The sequence below is a fragment of the Pteropus vampyrus genome, unplaced genomic scaffold (assembly GCF_000151845.1).
Source record: "Pteropus vampyrus isolate Shadow unplaced genomic scaffold, Pvam_2.0 Scaffold15, whole genome shotgun sequence".
Lineage (NCBI taxonomy): Eukaryota > Metazoa > Chordata > Mammalia > Chiroptera > Pteropodidae > Pteropus > Pteropus vampyrus.
Genome location: NW_011888796.1, coordinates 795,831 through 802,684, shown reverse-complemented (window position 1 = coordinate 802,684; position 6,854 = coordinate 795,831). Strand labels below are relative to the sequence as shown.

At 35.4% G+C, this 6,854-nt stretch overlaps 1 protein-coding gene and 1 pseudogene across 3 annotated transcripts in view; one reads left to right on the top strand and one right to left on the bottom strand.

The window, feature by feature from the left end:
- The window catches only part of EXD2 (exonuclease 3'-5' domain containing 2), a 38,478-nt gene that overhangs the window by 12,203 nt on the left and 19,421 nt on the right, over positions 1 to 6,854 (top strand). For 2 of the 3 annotated variants that reach the window (XM_023526874.1, XM_011383740.2), the window contains exon 3: positions 2,657 to 2,662. The exons of the other annotated variant lie outside the window; for it this stretch is intronic. The gene's annotated coding sequence lies outside the window, so the exon portion shown is untranslated. The remainder of the gene's footprint in view (positions 1 to 2,656; positions 2,663 to 6,854) is intronic. 3 annotated transcript variants of the gene reach the window in all.
- LOC111735878 lies at positions 9 to 127 on the bottom strand (annotated as a pseudogene).

The following is a 6,854-nucleotide window of genomic DNA, read 5'->3' as shown; positions in this document are numbered from 1 at the left end:
TTTTTTAACGCCTATAGCACCTGGTATTCCACAGTGGTCTCCCATCCAAGTATTAACCAGGCCCGAACCTACTTAGCTTCCAAGATCAGACTAGATTGGGCACGTTCAGGGTAGCATGGCCATAGACTAATACAATTTTAACATACAGTAATTGTTCATTAAATACATTTAAAATACATTAAAATACATTAAAATTTTTAATGTTAAAATACTATTAACATTTTTAATAGTATTTTCATAAGTGTACCATAGAGAAGATAGTTAAGGAAATCTATTTAAATGGGAGTTACTACATAAGTCAGGATTTTAAAGATAACAGTTAAAATCTGAAATATTGTTTGCTCTAAGCTAGTACTATGCTATTTTGTTTGCAACATCTCATTTAGTTTAGATTTTCATAAGAATCCTAAATGTAGGGAGATACTGTTATTATTCTCACTTTTACATATAGGAAACAGACGCATAAAAGGGTTAGTTATTTGCTCAAGGCCACAAAGCTAGTAAGCATCATTTGAGCCGGAGGGCTTTCTTAACCTGTTTGGTTAATTTTTCTAATGGCTGTTACTTTAGGGGTAGTTGTTGCATAGTTGTGATGGTGATGATATGGCACACCTACTCTTCTGTCATTCTGATTCAGTGTGAAACTTTAATCTCCTTGAAATAGAAGATACTATATAAATAAATATATAAATAAATCAGAGTTATCATTTCTTGTTAACGCAGAATAATATCTTGCTAAGAATCCCTGATATTTGTCTTCTGGATATCTAGAATACAGCCAAGAACTAGGAAATGTAATCAAAAGAGACCCTAAGCAGAATAGCTGCCACAAAGTCGGATCGAGGTTGCTAGGAGGGACAACTAGATGCTAATACAAATAATGACCAAGAAGAGAGTACCTGACAGTGAAGGAAAAGTTTAATAGTCACACAAGGCCTTACACCTTAGCTACTGAGGGTATTTATTTATATCAACAATAGTTGTTTATACCAATGACTTTTGGCCATCAGGAAAGAATTAGGCACTTTTAGTTAATTCTGTATAAGAAATTATATCATTTTTAGAAATATTTACATATCACTATATCATTTTAGAAATATTTACACCAACAACCATCGAAGAAAACATTAATAAACAGTGAGCTTTAGTAGATTAGGAAAATTCACATTTTCTAAATACCTTGATTATTCCAACTAAATGAAGTTTTATAATTGTAGCAACAATGGAGTGTTCCAAAGTGAATAGTTAATAACAGCAATTGACTTAATAATAACATGTTTAATTACTATAGCAGAAGCATGGAAAAGTTAAAGTGGCAAATAATTCAAAACTCACTTCGTTTTGGCTTTGAATATGTATCAAGTTCCTGCTGGATGCCACCGCTCTTCAGGAGTGATTGCATTTCCCCAGTTGCTGCCACCGAGAAACTTAAGAAGTCATCCATCCTTGTTCTCGCCATTCTTCCATTTGTTTCCTTTTCTCTTTTATTTACTTTTGTGTAAGTGTCGTTTACTTATTGTTTTTGCTCCTATTTTAGTCAGTATTTCTTTAGATTTACGAAGGTGTTTACCTTTTTCTTTGTTCATCTCTCAGAACTTTTTGCGATCATTTTCTTTTAAGATCATTCTTTAGAAGTACATTTCTTGAGGGCTCATTGATAATAAACTTATTGTTATTGTTTCGAAAGTGTCTTTATTTTGCTCTTGATCCTGAAAGATTTTCACTGGATGTAAAATTCTAGTTCGACAATTTATCGTCATTTTCAAGACAGTTTGTCATTGTTTTCTGGTTTTATTGTTGCTGTCAAAAGTCAGTCTAAATGTTAATTCTTTATAGGTAATCCAATTATTATTTTTTTATTATGGCGACATTAGTTAATGAAATCCAGTAAGTTTTAAGGTGTGTAGTTTAGCAGTAAGACATATATATATATATATATTGCATTGTGTTACATATATATATATTGCATTGTGTTAATCTAATTTTTAATTGGTCCTTTTAAGATCTTCTCTTTGAGTTTCTGGTTCTAGAGATTCACCATGATGAGACTATGTGTTGTCTTCTTTCTGTTTTTCCAGCTTGAGATTCAGAAAGATACTGGACATGAGGATTGGTATTTTTTAAATCAATTTAAAAATTCTCTTTGAAGATTGTCTTTCTCTTGTGTTTTCTTTTTCTTCTCCTTCTTCTCCTCCTTCCATTCTTCCTCTTCCTCCTCCTCTTTCTTTCTTGCTGGAATTTGATCAGCTATATTCTCAAGTTTTTATGCTATCTTACATGTCTGGTGCCTCTTTTATATTTAACATATATTATGAATCTAGTCTCTCTAGATTCATTCTGTGCAGTTTCTTCGGGTTGCTTTTACAGTTCCATTTTTCTTTCTTTAACTTTGTCTAATCTGTTTAACTTGCCCCCTGAATTTTTTTTTTTTAACTTTTGTTTTATTATGAAATACATCAAAAAAAAAGTTCCTGAAGGGGGCGGGAAAAAAAAAACGGCGTAGATGGTAGAGGCTTTGTTCATTCCTCTGGCGACTAAATCAAGTTGTGACAGAAACAAGGAGCAAACAGCAAGGAAAAATCGCCTGGGATCTAGATGAACAAGCCATGCAACTAGGGAGAAATCTAAGAAATCACCCTGCAATGGCAGAAGGTAGGACTGGGTGAGGACACGAGGCTACCTGGTCCCAAGTGGCTGAGCAAGGCAGAGGCTGTGGCAGTGGCAGTGGCAGCTACAGATGCCTCTTAAAGGAGCTGTGTCCATGAGTGGACTTTGGTGGTGACGGACCTGCTCGCTTTGAACACTAGTGCCAGTTCCTCTGCTCAAGGACTTACAGGAGAACACTGAGTGGTCAGAGTGAGGGCCAAGGCGAGACTCGCTCTGTACAGAAGTGCCGGGGGTATCCATTGTTCCTCTGTTGAGCCCTGCCCCCTCCCAGTGTGTGGAGTCAGTGCTGCCATAGCGGAGACATCATCAAACTGGATAACAGAGGTTGCTCCACCCAGAGGATTCCCTGAAACTCCACCTCACCCAACTTGAGGCCCCACCCAAGCCACATCCAGGTGAGTCAGGTGCTTCTTGCTGAGCAGCCTCTAGACTTACATTGGTGGCAGCTGGCCTCAGTTTCTAGTGTGGCCATTTGAGGTAAATATAAGCACAGCGTCTGTGGATTGTTTGCTGAATCTTAATAGGTGGCCCTGGAGGGGCTCACAGGCTGGGGATAAATTTGGCCTGCAGCTGAACCCCTCTTAGGACTGTGCCACTGGACACCTACCATATAAAGCCACACTAATAAGACTGGGAGACTTAGTAGCTTTGCTTAGTACATAGAAACAGACACAGAAAAGCAGCCAAAATGGGAAGACAAAGAAGCAGAAACCATATGAGAGATCAACAGAATGGAGATCCAGGAATAATGGAATCAAGCAATTTAACAGATGCAGAGTTCAAAACACTGGTTATAAAGATACTCAATGAACTATGGGAAGTGTAGAGGAATTCAGTGATAACTTCAACAAAGAGATAAAAAGCATAAAAATAGAAATGGAAAATATAAAAGAACAAGTCAGCAATGAAGAACACATTATTTGAGATGGGAAGTATATTAAATGGAATAAACAAAGTGAATAAAGAAGAGGATCAAATGACCTATATAGAGGATGGGAAAGCCAAGGACACTCAATTAGAATGGCAAGAAAAAAGAAGCCAAGACTATAATAATAATTTAATGAGCCTGTGGGACACTATTAAAGGTAAAAATATCCATGTCATAGGGGTACCTGAAGAGGGAGAACAAGAAGTTGAATATATATTTGAAGAAATAATGTTGGAAAACTTCCCTAACCTGGTGAAGGAAATACACATAAAACCCCAGGAAGCTCAGAGAATCCCCAAAACCAGGAACCCAAAGAGGCCCACATCAAGACCCATCATAATTAAAATGCCAAAGGTTAAATACAAAGAATCTTAAAAGCAGCAAGAGAAAAGCAGTTAGTTTCCTACAAGGGAGCATCCATAAGATTGGCAACTGATTTCTCAAAAGAAACTATGCAGGACAGAAGGGCTTGGCACAAAATATTCGACATGATAGAGACCCAGGATCTACAAGCAAGAATACTTTATCCAGCAAAGCTATCATTTAGAGTTGAAGGATAGATAAAGAGCTTCTTAGACAAAAATAAGCTAAAGGAATTTGTCATCACCAAGCCAGTATTACAGGAAATGTTGAAGAGACTTCTTTAAGAAGAAGAAACATGTATCAAAAACAGGAATAAAGGATGGTAACTACATTCCTATTAACAAGTACCTCAAATGGAAAAGAATTAAGTGCACAATCAAAAGACAGAGTGGCTGAATGGGCCGCTAAATAAGCTGCCTACAAGAGACTCATTTCAGATTAAAAGACACACCAGACTCAAAGGAAGGGGATGGAAAAAGATATTGCCCTGATGGACCTAGAGGGTATTGTGTTGAATGAAATGGGTTGGGTAGAGAAAGACAAATATCACATGATTTTATGTACATGTGGAATCTAAAGAACAAAATAAACAACAACAACAAAAGCAGAAATAAACATTGATACAGAGAATGTTAAGAGGGATACTAGATAGGATGTGGGTTGAGGGTCAAAAAAAGGCAAAGAGATTAAGAGGTACAAATGGGTAGTTGCAGAATAGACATGGTAAAGTGTAGCTTGGGGAAGATGGTTAATAATGTAATAAATACGTAAGGGGGAAGAAGGGTACTAGATTTAGTGGGGTGATCACTTTGCGAGTTATGTGGTTCTCTGATCACTATGCTATACAACTGAAATTGGTATATTATTGTATACCAACTATAAGTGAAAAAAACTCATTGAGTTGTACAATGTAAATACAAGCGACTAATTGTCTATTATATTTTAATAAAGACAAAAAAAAAAGTTCCTGAAACAAAAATTAACAGTAAAATGATCTTAAGAGAACAGCAGTGTATCTCGAAACTAGGTCAAGAAACAAGATTGCTAGTACCTCAGAAACTCCCCTTGTAATCATTTCCCTTGCCTTCCCTCTAAGGATTGTCATTATCCTGATTTCATGATATTTACTTTCTTGTTTCTTTATACTTTTACTACTCAAGCATACACTGTAATTTAGTTTTGCCTGCTTTTTAAATTTAAGGTAAATGAAACTATCAAGTATGTATTCTTTTGTGTTGGACTTCTTTTGCTCAACTTTATGTTTGTGAGATCTATGTTGTATGTGACTGTGACTCATTGCTATTGTATAAATACATCACAATTTATTCATCCATTCTAAAATCGATGGGCATTTGGGTTGTTTACAGTTTGGGGCTCTTACAAAGAATGCTGCAACAAACACATGGTCCTTATTATTGGGTATGCAAATACGTTCAGTTCTATTCTTGGTTTGTTAAAAGGTTTTTTTAAAAATCATAAATGGTGAATTTTATCAAGTGCTTTTTCTGCATTTCTTGAGATGACTGTAGTTTTTCTTCTGTTGTGAAATACATTAATTTTTGACTATCTGGAATAAATCCAACTTGGTCATGATGTTTTATTCTTTTGATACATTGCTGAATTCATTTTGCTAATGACTTTTAGAGGATTTTTTTGAAAAAAATCTATGTTCGTGAGTCATATTGGCTTATCATTTTCCTTTCTAGAAATGACCTTTTCAGATTTTGATAAAAAAGTTATGCTGGCCTCATATGAGTTAGGGCTGTTCCTTATCTTTGTGTTCTCTGGAATAGTTTATGTAAGACTGTCTGTCATTCTTTTTCCTTAAATGTTTGATTAGAATCTACTAGTGAAGTCATCTGGAGTTTTCTTTTAAGGGAAGTTTTGAATTAGGGATACAATTTCTTTAATAGTGTTCAGGCTATTCATATTTTCTATTTCTTCATGTCTGTTTGATAAATTCTATTTTTCAGCTAAATCTGTCTTCTCAAAAATTTATAGGCATAAACCTGTTTATAATATCCTCTGACAGTTTTTTCCTGTGTGATGGATATGTAGGGATGGCTGCTTTTTCATTCTTGACATTCTTGCTTATTTGTGCTGCTCTTTTTCTTGATTACCCTTTCCATGGGTTTATTAGTTTTATTAGTCTTTTCAAAGAACCAACTTCTGGCTTTGTTAATCTCCTTTATTGTATATGTTCTATTTCACTGATTTCTGCTCTTTATTATTTCTTCTAGTTGCTTGGGTATAATTTGCTGTTCTCTATTTTTCAGCCTACTTTAATCTGACATCCTATCATACTACTCCACTGTGACTGATCAACTTGATGGCTTTCTTGTTTTCTGATCCAGCAGACACTTATTTGGACTCATTATTCTAGCTTTCAAAAGCATCTGCGCAATTCCTATGCAAGACATTCTCTTCTTAGCTTTCATGCCCTCATATTCTCCTATCTCCTATCTTACTGTTCTTTCCTCTTTTACCTTTTCTGATCCCCTGTCTACCTGATATCTAAATATTGACATGGCTCAGACTTGTTCTCTTCTGTATCCACCCCCAGGGATTGCAAACTCAAGATTCCTACAAGGTCCAGATAGGAAATGCGAATGAATGATGTAGAGTGATTGCATTTTTAAATGCATAGAAATATTCTTAAATTTCATAAATAAATGTGCTTCTTCCCTATTATTCTTTAAACACAAGGCCTTTATGATCTTTCATTTCCCTAGTTTTGATAGAGACACGGATCCTGATGAATATTTATTTGTATTAGAAAAATAGTGGTGTACGAATACAATGATAAATGGGAAATGACAGTTGGCTTCAGTGTTGAGAGGATATCATGGTGAATTAGAGAATTCATGCCTTATATAAATGGGGAACCTGCTATACA